General features: G+C 36.4%; 1 protein-coding gene across 1 annotated transcript in view; it reads right to left on the bottom strand.

The window, feature by feature from the left end:
- Positions 1 to 10,275, bottom strand: part of LOC139142598 (potassium voltage-gated channel subfamily A member 2-like) — a 49,476-nt gene continuing 39,201 nt past the window's right edge. Inside the window, 2 exon segments of the mRNA XM_070712594.1 lie at positions 1 to 53; positions 9,285 to 9,686. The gene's annotated coding sequence lies outside the window, so the exon portion shown is untranslated.

The following is a 10,275-nucleotide window of genomic DNA, read 5'->3' as shown; positions in this document are numbered from 1 at the left end:
GATGTCTTCCAAGCTGTCTTATTCCTGAATCAAGATAAAGATTCTTTACCAACCTACAGTAATAATAATAATAACAATATGAATAGTCAAATATTTGTCATAGTATGATGTAATCCTTCTCTCACAGCATGTAACAGTTCATAATCACGTGATGTAATTTTGTTGAACATATTTTGAATCTTTGATGAACTTAAGAATCAAACTATCTTCAATAGATTTGATTCGGTTTGATCCCATCTGTTCTAAACCTATAAACTGTCCAACTTTAGATTTTTGTTTTTGAAGTACCAACATAGCAGTTTATTTGCAGCAACTGTCAAATTTCATTTCTCATATATTATGAGATTTCATGGCAACACATGACACTTTCCTGAAATTCTTCTGGTGACAAAAGCTTCATATCAACAACAATAACATAATTATATTACCACATTATTATCATTCTTCTTATTATTATTATTATCATTATCATAGAACACAGGCCTTGTGATCACATCTACATGTTCTTGACATTAGGAAGGCTATGTCACATATTATTTAAACAAGGGAGGCTTTCGTTACAGAACATACTTTCACTTGACTGCCTGACTGTTGTTATCTATAGAAAGAACCTTCACACGTCTGCCCGACAGTGGTCACAAAAACCCTTCCTATAGCCTCTATATGTTGTCACGGCAAAATTCTTTTAACATAGCCCCTTCCTGTACTTGTTGTCATGACAAAATCCTTCACATAGCCCATATATGTTGTCATGACAAAATCCTTTACATAGCCCCTATATGTTGTCATGACAAAATCCTTTACATATGAGCGCCTATATGTTGACATGACAAAATCCTTTACATAGCCCCTATATGTTGTCATGACAAAATCCTTCACATAGCCCCTATATGTTGTCATGACAAAATCCTTCACATAGCCCCTATATGTTGTCATGAAAAAATCCTTTCATAGCCCCTATATGTTGTCATGAAAAAATCCTTTACATAGCGCCTATATATATGTTGACATGACAAAATCCTTTACATAGCCCCTATATGTTGTCATGACAAAATCCTTCACATAGCCCCTATATGTTGTCATGACAAAATCCTTTACATAGCCCCTATATGTTGTCATGACAAAATCCTTCACATAGCCCCTATATGTTGTCATGACAAAATCCTTTACATAGCCCCTATATGTTGTCATGACAAAATCCTTCACATAGCCCCTATATGTTGTCATGACAAAATCCTTCACATAGCCCCTATATGTTGTCATGACAAAATCCTTCACATAGCCCCTATATGTTGTCATGACAAAATCCTTCAGCTGGCCCTGTGAATGTGACTGTGTCACAAAGCAAATCTTTATGCTTTAAAAACTGCAGAAACCTTTCAATTTCCTCTTACTATGATGACAAACTGCGTAAATTTGATGCTTCCATATGCAGCATTTAGTTAAATTTCTTATGCCAAAGTAATTTCCTATATTCATTTTTAACATTGAATTTTTAAATTTAGAACATGCAATCATTATCACAATAACTAGGGTATACATGACCTGAGTGACAATTCTTAATGCTACTGTTATAACTACTCTGTACAAGGCAGCTTTAAACTGTCACCATGGCAACAATAGCTGAGAGGCCCAAACAAATCTGATCAACAAATAGGAAGACATAAACATGTTGGATTAAAGGTATATGTATAGTTACAGATGCAAGGAAACTGAAACACTATACTAAAGCAGTACTGAATTGAAATGACTATGTGTATGATAATGAACATAAGGATTGGAAACATGAACAGTAAATAATTCATTGCTTTACTCTGCTGATAAGCCTACGTGATGGTACTGTTGAACAAACAGCTTGTCTGACACATACTGAATTGTATATAGAAGAATTTATTGACTAAAACATACTGTCTCTCTGGGCATAAATACACACGATAAAGGCTATACCTTCAGTGAACATGAAAAAAAAATTCAACTTATCGAAGTTCATTAATTTATGCATGGCTAACTCCCTGAACTAAATTGTCTACACTAGCTAAGAGTGTACACAAGGTACAGTCACTTGAGTAAGTTGAAAAGATACTCTGTATTTGACTAATGACCAACAGATACCATTATTATTAAATTCAACTTTTCACCCTTTAAAATGTATTGCATTAGATATAATGAGAATAATATCAAGTGACCAAACAGCTGATAGCTCAGCGATGATTTGTCAAGGAAAACAAAGCTTAAATTAATGGATTCTATTTGGTTTTTGATATCCACAAAAGTACCCTAAACCATGTTTGTGATACAAAGTTAAAAACTGACAGTAATTTCATGACAATGTAACTGAAAAAGAACTCTATCAATGAATAAATGACTGAAAATGAAAAATGAAGACAATATCAAGTGCTGAGTATGAAAGCTTTCATGTGACTGGTTTTTAAAGAAAAAGGAAATGATGAAAGCGAAAATCGGAAAGAAACTTACTTGGAAATATACAGTTCAGGCAGATCAGAAGTAAATTTGAAACCTGTTTTACGAGTAGTTTTGAAGACTTTTATAAAAACATAACAATAACATTCTGCAGAATTTACATACCAATATGTAATTCAATTATAATTTGCATGGATCTGTATGACAGCATCCCTATGAATCTACGGTATAAATCAAATTTGCAATCTTTCATTAAGACTGGTATCAAAGGAGTTGAATATTAATTTGCCAATCCACACTTCTTTGTAATTTGAATAAACCTTAAGTGGCAATCCTAGGAAGCTTTGAAAAAAGTCTCAAAGTACTGTAGATGGACAGCAGTTTCAGAAAACATGATTTTTGGTGAAAAAAATGGAAAAATTCTGGAAAAAGGTTAGGTTATGTTCAAATCTGAATAAGAGCAGTCTTAGGAACTTACATATACAATTGGCAGTTGTTACTAGACAGCAATATAAGAGAAGAAAGGGATTTGCCCAAAAATGACAAAATTAATACAAAAATTACACTTGAACATCTTGAACAACTTTGATCATCTATAAAAAAGCCATCTAAACATGTAAGTTTTCTGACCAGCCATTTCAGATAAGAGTGCAAACTTTACAGACACTATTTTTAGCATGACAAGCAAATGTGGACTGTTAGGCTATCTATTTAAGCCCCATGTCACTGATAGCAGAGCTAAAAAAGGCAGCATTTGTGGCATGTCTCTCATGCTGGCAAAGTTGAATTGCTAAATAGAGGAAGAACAGATATACCGGTACAGAGTGACCTGCTGAAGAATATGTACATTTGAAATGGAGATTAATGACCAGTCTGCTAGACTTAATTCCAAAGAGTCTATCAAGTCTAAAGTGACAAACCCAAGATTAGAAAAAATAGACTGTGACATCCACTGACTCTGTGGAAAGTGAAATCTATAGTCATGGCACACAGTTTAGACATTTACTGCACAGCTTAGGTGGTTCAAGAATCTCAGTTTACCATAAGACATTCTGACTTCTGAAAATAACATGAGATATTTCACATGACTGATAAGTACTGACCATATCTCTTGATCTTGCACAAAAGAATATAAATGTCTACAGTATCAATGTCAATATCAGTGATCCATGTCAATGTCTGCAGTGTCAAACGAAATATCAGTGATTCCAATCACTGTCTGAAGTGTTAATGTCAATGTTAGCAGTCCATGTCAATGCCTACAGTGTCAAAGTCAATATCAGTGATCCCAATCATTATCTGAAGTGTCAATGTCAGCGGTCCGAGTCAATGCCTACAGTGTCAAAGTCAATATCAGTGATTCCAATCATTATCTGAAGTGTCAATGTCAATGTTAGCAGTCCAAGTCAATGCCTACAGTGTCAAAGTCAATATCAGTGATCCCAATCATTATCTGAAGTGTCAATGTCAGCGGTCCAAGTCAATGCCTACAGTGTCAAAGTCAATATCAGTGATCCCAATCATTATCTGAGGTGTCAATGTCAGCGGTCCAAGTCAATGCCTACAGTGTCAAAGTCAATATCAGTGATCCCAATCAATGCACATACCGGTATGTATGCCATAGTGAATTATGCCATGATGAACATACACAGTATCATAGTGACTTATAGTTGCACCAATAAAGGAAGTCAGCCTGAGCATGTATCGGATATCTCTGTGGATATAGGGATGGACCAGTGCTACCAAATCTATTAGTGGGGGGGGGGGGGGGGTGGACTGTGGGACTAAAAAATGCCACAAGCCTTCAGTGGGAAGCCATAATGACTGTCATCTAACTCTGCAAGCTTTAAGTAAAAATCCATCAAAAACATCATCTTAGCTTTCAGAAAAAATCCATCAAAAATATCTAACACCACAAGCCTTCACTGAGGGGTCATCACAATCATCTAACTCCACAAGCCCTCACTGAGGGGTCATCACAATCATCTAACTCCACAAGCCCTCACTGAGGGGTCATCACAATCATCTAACTCCACAAGCCTTCACTGAGGGGTCATCACAATCATCTAACTCCACAAGCCTTCACTGAGGGGTCATCACAATCATCTAACTCCACAAGCCTTCACTGAGGGTCATCACAATCATCTAACTCCACAAGCCTTCACTGAGGGGTCATCACAATCATCTAACTCCACAAGCCTTCACTGAGGGGTCATCACAATCATCTAACTCCACAAGCCTTCACTGAGGGGTCATCACAATCATCTAACTCCACAAGCCTTCACTGAGGGGTCATCACAATCATCTAACTCCACAAGCCCTCACTGAGGGGTCATCACAATCATCTAACTCCACAAGCCTTCACTGAGGGGTCATCACAATCATCTAACTCCACAAGCCTTCACTGAGGGGTCATCACAATCATCTAACTCCACAAGCCCTCACTGAGGGGTCATCACAATCATCTCACTCCACAAGCCTTCACTGAGGGGTCATCACAATCATCTCACTCTGCAAAAGTGACACTATACAGGTTAATGTGACACCCACTCCTGTCAGTTGGTTCGATGTGTCTCAAACTCTCTACTCTAAACCCTGTTGGTACTGTCTTCTTTCACTTCTTCTGCTAACCTAGACTCTCCACAGTCGCTGTGCCTTGTTTTGTGCGCGCCCACGATGGGCCTGCATTCGAATGCTACGCTGTGCAGCTGTGAGCACGCGCCGCACTGCCAGACACAGCGACTGTCGGTTTTTGCAAGTATCATAAGGGTAGTGACGTCAAAAGAAACACCTATCTAACTGGGCGGAGAGAATATATACTTGTAGCTGGTAGACCTATATACGCGGTATGTTTTTATTTTTCATTTATATTATTTGGCTTTGGTACTTGTCATTTTTTTTTGATTAACGGATGTGTGGAGTTCTATAAAGTACCCGGATCAGGCAGAAATCCGACCGGTCACTTGCAAGAACGTCCAGACCCTGGGATTCGCGTCGCGTCTCTGAAGGGCGCGCGCGTGTTCCAACAGGGAAGAACGCGAATCGCAGGGTCTCTGCCAGACTACTGCTAACCCTGCTAACACTGTCTTCTTTAGCCCTTATCTGCTAAGTCTTAATCTGATAGTTTGAATGTTCAGACAAAGTTTCCTCTCCTTTAGACATCTTTGGAGTTTTCCGGTTATTGACATTTTGTCCAACACTTATTAAATTGTCAATACATGTTGTAAATTCCAAAGGCCAAGGTGGCACCATGGCTTTGCTTTTGTGCAATGGTAATTTGAAGATGATTTGTAGTAATTTTAATGATTATACTTCATCACACCAGTTTTGCAGTCAGAGGTCATGGTTTTGAAGAGCACTGATCTCCTCTGAGAGGGCACTGAGCTATGAGGTTCCCAACATTAAACTCTCCATTTTGAATTTTGCGTTGTACTGGTATATACTGCTGTGAAACAAGAATATATTTGACTATGAACTTCACATTGGTTGGTGGCTGGGTTAGCCATATTATAGTATGCAGATCAGCTGCTACTGTTACTGTTTGCTGTTATCACATCAAATTCTAGTTATCATGGCACTCTAGCTACTTGCGGCCATGATAATTTGATGTAATACTTTACGGTATATGCAACGTTGTAATGAGCTAACTGCTTGTTTCTCAGATCAGAGCCACATTTTGTATCTTGGTTTGTATTTTACAATTTTATCGGGGAGAAGCTTTAATAGCAGGAATAACAAGTAAAATGTAACACATGCTGTGAGCACAATACCATCAGTGGTAATTTTAAGGTGATTTGTACTTCTTATTAGGTAGAATAGAATGTGTCTCAGGGACAGATATTTGGACTCTCAAACTTTTCAACTCTTTTCTGATCTACCACTTGTAGCAGTTCATTTTAAAGTTCTTGGTGAATGACAACTTTTCACTGTCTTAGCTTTTTGAAAACTGAAAATTTTATTTTTCTCCATATAGAGTTAACACACGGATGGCGGCCATTTTGAATTTAGAATATCGGTAAATCTTTGGTAATTTGTTTCTCTAGTACCAAAATTTGCACAGTGACCCCAATTTTTAGTTTGAATTTTGAAAGAGAATGGTTGAAATATTCCTTAAGGAAAGTTTGCACAAAAGTGTAAGTCTTTCACTTTAATAGTCATATTTTATCACATAAAAAGTTTTGGGATCTAATTCCTAGATCTCCGTTCAGAGGCCGTGAGTTCCTGGGGAATAGGGGGTTCTGAGCTATTAGGGTCATCATTTATTCCATGTTTTAGCTGAAATAGTGTATACTTCTGATTTAAATTGCAAAAAATAGAATGTATAAGACCATGGACTACATAGAGTACCATAACACGTCATTACAATTTTATCAAAGAGTTGATTAGCAAAGACACAGTAAAATGTAACATGTGTTATGTGCACGCATACTGATGAGTCCAACAAACAAAGCCAGCAACATCTGGTGTCATATATTTCATCTCTTTTATTTCCTGCATATCAATACATATCACTTACTCATTGCGTTCTTCCCATATTTCTGGCAGTTTTCAATGACAATATCACATATGAATTATGTTTGTCCATTTTGTCATGAAGTACATCCTCTTTTGAAAACGCATGGAAATTTATGAGACATACTTTGAGAGACACGACCTGCGTTAATCACTTATCTACAACTAAAAAGTCATTATTTTTTGAATGACGTATAGCAAGGGAAGAGTTATATATATACACACACACATATATATATATATATATATATATATATATATATTATATATACACACACACACACACACACACACACACACACACTCTCTGGGCCTTTGACATACCAATTTTTTTTTATTTTACACAAGGGCATTTTGAACACAGGGGTAAAATTCCTTCTAAACTTGAAAGGTGAATTAATGGAAGCATAATGCAATGGCCGCTGTCAACTACCTGCTTCTAACTACTAACTGGTGACGCCATTGCACAAATTCTTGTGAGGATTAGATACTTGTTACATTCAATATTATTTATCAATGTTTCTTTTAGATTTACTATAAAGTCTTACTTTGAAGTGAGACTTCTCACTGCATTTGAAGTTTAAGATATTATTCATTCCTTTCTGAACACTTTCAACTTAGCAACAATATGCAAAGTTGAAGGGCAGTGTTGCCTATCCTATACAGCATAGCGTACACTTTAACCAAAGAGACGTCTTATTCTGAACATCTTTTTTGTAGACACAGAGAAGTCCGATCATTTATTTTCAACAAAAGTTTCCGCAATACTGCATAATGGAATAAAAGACTAGGTTCAAAAATTACATCGGAATAGTGATGAGTTTTGTTTGTATTTGTTTTTCTCTCTCTCGTTAATTCATTGAGCAAACTAACGGTGACTACTTGCATGCAGTGCACAGAGGTAGCATATACCACTGACTGCCTTCACCGTTGTATGGCTGTTCAGAATGTGTGTTTGCACTGCTCATTACAGTCAGAAGACTCTGTAAATTCTTAAAATATCATGATTTGTGCATCAAGATACATATATTTCCTGCATTTTGCCAAATTTTTGTGCATGTTCATTTGCAGAGTTGTTGAGTTTGGATGACTGGCCTCCTTGGGACCACATTAGTTTGTACGGATGCAAGGCAAAACTTGTATACGTGTGGTTGACCGTGTGCGGTGGTGTGATTATGATGTGTTTTGTGTCCCAACAAAGCTTAAGTTACTGTTTGGACAAGAATTCATTTTTCTCTTGTTTTATTATAAAGTGCATACAATTGTTAGCCAGGTTGGGCATACATACGGAAATGTGAAATTCTGCATCATTTACCATGTACTTTTATAAATTGAAGATACCATTTCAAACAAAAATATGAAAAAAAAGTTATCCTCTTTCTCCCAAGTGGTATTTATTTCTATGCTTTGTCTATGGAGCCTGGTAAAAAGAGGATGAAAACTTAGCATTACTGGGGCTTTACATACCATAACCAATACTTGATGTTATGTGACATTACAAGAATGCTTAATGTTAAGAAATCTGTGTTTCACTGATTTAAAGTATGATTTCAATGTTATAATCCAGTCTGTCGGCTAAACTGTCTGTCAGCTCAACTGTACTTTTTGTTTAAGATCAATACTGATCCCAGATATCAATAATGATTAATCTTAAATACTAAGTTCTTGATTGGTTTAATCTCTACACATAATACTGAACACCTTCACACGGTATTATATATAACGTCTGAAACTTGAAAGAACATGAAATACACATCTCTTTACATCCTTCCAAGAAACCACTTGGTGAATGCCATTACCTATATCTTAGATTTAGATGACAGACTCCATTGATTTTGCAAACCATTGGAATTTAAATCTGGTTGTTGGCATGGTGTCAAGATTTTCCTCAAGTCATTTTTTATTTCCAACATGGTGCTACATGATTTATGAGACTAACTTATCAAGCTATTCACTTGGTTTCATATTACCATTAGGAAGACTGACTGGCAATAGTGTGTAATAGATTGCCATGTTTATCTCATAATAACAGATTGTTCTGCAGGCAAATATTCACACACTATGGCTGACAGATCACGTTGGTTACCTCATAAACATTTAGTTTCTGAAAATAACTCTGTGTAGAGTTTGATGAAATGCATTTTACACACACAAGTACCGCCACAGAAAATGGATACTTGCTAATGATCTATCATAGTATTATTTTCTACCGAGTTGTAAACATCTGGTCTTCAAGACCAGCTGTTATTTGACTAAATGTTACTATTCATATCTTGATGAAGCAGCCAATAGCTGTAGTCACTGTTACAAAGACAGATAATATCAATACTAAATACGGGTGTGCAACTTACCATAAAATGCTTGGAATGCATCTGGGTCTTCACCATTACAATGCAGGGGGGCAAGGTATGGTAGCGATGCATTGACTGTGTGCAAAGGTTAGACTTTCTGTAATCCCTGCATATATGGAGCTGCTCTACCCTTGAAATGGAATGGATTTGTCGTAAATGAGTTGGAGGGCTAATCCGCCATGAGTTGATTGAGTTAAGGAGTGTCAAGATAGCGTGATGATTAACTTGTGGCAGAACAAATGGTGTGACGTAGGCTGTAACTATTTCTGCCTGTATTTCTCAACTTTTGTCAGTGTCCTGTATCAGTCACATCAGATGAGAGTATCTCTTGTATTATCTGATCGTGTTATGTATCTGTCCACTTTCAACAGCATGTCCTGTATGCAAATCTCATCTCCAGTCCTATAGAAATAATAGACAATGAAAGTGAAGGATGAGAAACATGGATAGAATTATAACTCTGCATGAGGATTTCTTATTGTGGAACAGAAAATTACACAATGTATCTAATACATCTAAATAAAAGGGTACATAAAAATAGTAAAATTTCATGTGCTTCAATATGACATGGTACCAGTATGTGAGTGACATAATATAAAAATACTCTCTATGCCATGTCTAAACTGGATTAGACAAAGAACTACTGCATGAAACACCTATTATCAGTGGTCATTTGTTGATGAAACCTTACTGAGTACAATACTTGTCTGGAATGAACAGAAACAAAATGCAATCTGAGCAATGGACACTTTTACTCAACTGATTAAAATTATGAGAATGACTACATAGGGTTTTAAAAATTCTAAATAACAAGAGTTACAGTTCTAAAATATCAGTCTTTATTTCTGATGTCAATGTTTTTCCGTTGGTTGTAAGAAGGAAAATGGACTTAGAGGAAGAAATGATGCTGACATGACATTCACAATTGTTGGTAATCTTATTACACTATCCTCAATCCAGTCTACAACAAGTATGGTACAGCTGATAGAAA

Source organism: Ptychodera flava, chromosome 1, assembly GCF_041260155.1.
Source record: "Ptychodera flava strain L36383 chromosome 1, AS_Pfla_20210202, whole genome shotgun sequence".
NCBI lineage: Eukaryota > Metazoa > Hemichordata > Enteropneusta > Ptychoderidae > Ptychodera > Ptychodera flava.
This window is presented reverse-complemented; position numbering and strand designations above follow the sequence as displayed.